This window comes from Oryzias melastigma, linkage group LG11 (genome assembly GCF_002922805.2).
Source record: "Oryzias melastigma strain HK-1 linkage group LG11, ASM292280v2, whole genome shotgun sequence".
Lineage (NCBI taxonomy): Eukaryota > Metazoa > Chordata > Actinopteri > Beloniformes > Adrianichthyidae > Oryzias > Oryzias melastigma.
In genome coordinates, this window is record NC_050522.1 from 8,646,968 (window position 1) to 8,649,710 (window position 2,743).

A 2,743-nucleotide genomic window follows, 5' to 3' on the forward strand; every position below is an offset into this window, starting at 1 on the left:
GAAATTGCCGAAACTTGAGTGAAGCAAACAAAGAAGCCGGTGTGTGTTTCAGGAGGGGAGATCTGGGTGGGATCAGGAGAGCCTGCCTGATTAAGTCTGACACAGGTTACTCCTAAGGTCCCTGGTGAAATACATATTGTTGCAGTGTGCGGCGCAAAAGACGCTTTGAAGTGCTACTGCGTTAAAAACGAGAACTTCATCAGAACTTTTTCCCCTTACAATACTTATCAAATTTCTGCTTCATGGTTGCACTCTAGCAGGTAGATCCATGCAACTGGAAAAAGTTCCAAAAATGTGCGTATATAAGATACGACAAAGGAAATGATCATTTTGGCACCGTGCTTAGCCACAGTTTGGACCTGCTTGCGAAGCGGAAAACAAGGTTGCACCGGTTGATTCAGACAATCTAAATTCAATGAGTGAAAACATCCTGCAGAAGGTTTTCTGTTCAAGGGAACTTTTTGCTGAAAGAAAAAACTGACTTTGAACGCATAATTCCCTAAAGTCAAGTTTACATTTTTACTTTAAAATATTTACCTAAACCTTTTCAAGTTCATAAACTCCTGCATGTGATTTGTCATCCTACCCAAAAAGCCCATGCACTTTCCAGTTTAAACTATCTTGCCTATAATGTGATTAGTCTACAAATAAGGTAAATTACTGTATTTTTAGTAGATTCAAAGTTATACAGTATATTTTTTGGCTGGGCTCAGGAATATAAAAGTTAATAAATACCATATTTCCTGCACTATAAACTGCACCAGATTATAAGGCGCATAGACAAATGGTCTATATTTGAACTTATGGCATGTGTAAGGCGCAACACACTAAAAAATAGTCATAGATAAATGAAGTTGAAGTTATTAATTTGTTTATTTAGTTGACTAGAACTTATTTGTCACATGCTACACGTCAGAAGTGTTAAAGCTAATTTAAACGACAGCTCTTTCTGAAAAGTCTATGTACCTGAAACGTGTGTACATGTGCGTTTTGGGCTCCTGCGTTTAAAACTCTCATGTTCAAGTATGTTTTTAAGTCAGTTTTGGGCTCTACGTTCAAAACTGCATTGAAAGTTTAGCCAGTTTAACTTTGACCAATCAAAGACTTGGATTTGGTAGTGATGTGTGAGTACTGATTTTCAATTTACCAGCTGTTGCCAACCGTTTGAAAATTGATCATGATGGAGAAGTTATTCATTTTTGTGCTCGATTCAGAAATAAATTACACCAAATCTTTTCTATTTCAGAATAGAGCTGTGAAAGAAAAAACATGGACCAAAACTTGTAAGATATGCACCGCTTCTTCCAACCGTGAGTACATGTGCTAGTATTGGGTAGCGACAGTCCAGTGTGAACACAATATACTAAATGCATGTTTGTAAATATTTTTTAAAATGGAATTTATTTGGTAGGGACCATGTGAAAGAGCAACAATCAAAGAAAAGATGCTTTTTACCAGGCTATAGCTCTACAGTCCCAAAGACAGGAACGAAGCACAACTAAAAGTCCACAGAGCTAAATCAGGGTCAGACAGGCAAAGGTCAATCATGAGCATGGGATCATCCAAGAAGAGTCGAGAGTTGTCAGAGTCCAGGTGAGGGTCAAGGCAGGCGGCAGGCAATCCCAGATAAAGCGGGGTCAGAAACAGAAGATCAAGTCCAGGTAGAAACGCTCGGTAATGCAGGTAGGATGGCACAAACAATACTTCGCACTGAGTGAGGCTCAGTGTGCTGCTTAAGTAAACAGAGGGTTGATTTGCAATTGAGAGCCAGCTGAGCAGCATCCAGGAACTGTGCTGGGGTTGCTGGGAGATGCAGTGCATTTAGTTCTCTGGAAACTGCTCCCGCTGGTGACCAGAGGGGGAGACAGAGCGCTGATTCCTGACACCAGGGCGTGCAGTGAGCTTCATCTAGTGAAGGTCTACATGGGCAAAACCTTACACCCGACTGTCTACCTATGTAGCCAAAAGAGAACCTAAGTCTAGGTCTCACTGTGCCAGTTCCTAACCCGGATAAATCACAAGATTAAGTCAGGAAGGGCATCTGGTGTAAAAATCTCTGCCAAAGCTTAACATTTGTGCATTTACCGTATTCCTGGTGTGAATGTAGCATAACTGTCTGCAACTACTTACTATGTGTCTGCAACACGCAGAAAAACACAGCTAAAAAATAATTCTTGTGACTCTAATCTTCTAAGTAAAATAAAAAAATAAATAAAAACACAGTCCGACACCGCCACGCGTTAGCCGTGTGACACACAACCAAACATTTTGACAGAGCGACATGTACCTCTTAAAATCGCTTCATCATCAGTAAAAACAACCATAATTAATCCATATATAAGATCCTGTGGATTTTAATGAGCACAGTCATTTTTTGAAAAAAGGTTAAGGCAGTACTTTGCTTCACTTTCATTTATTTACTTTAACTTATTTTCTTGTAATTTAGAGTAATTTCCCCTTTGCGGGGTCAATAAAGTTTTATTCGATTCTGAATGGTTTGATAAGTTAAGCTTGTTGGCTAAGTTTGATCCCTTTCTCGGATCACATCACTGGAAGTTTGTGTTAATGACTTCTAATACACCGATAATAAATAACTCAGAAGCATTTAATGACAAAATGATATTAGATTTTAAAACTTCCTGAGTTAAATTGAACCCCCCCACAGTGCTGCAGACAAATGCGATCATCACTCTTTTGCTCCCTCCGTCTTCAGTCCAGGTGGCAGCTTGACAGGAAGAGGAAC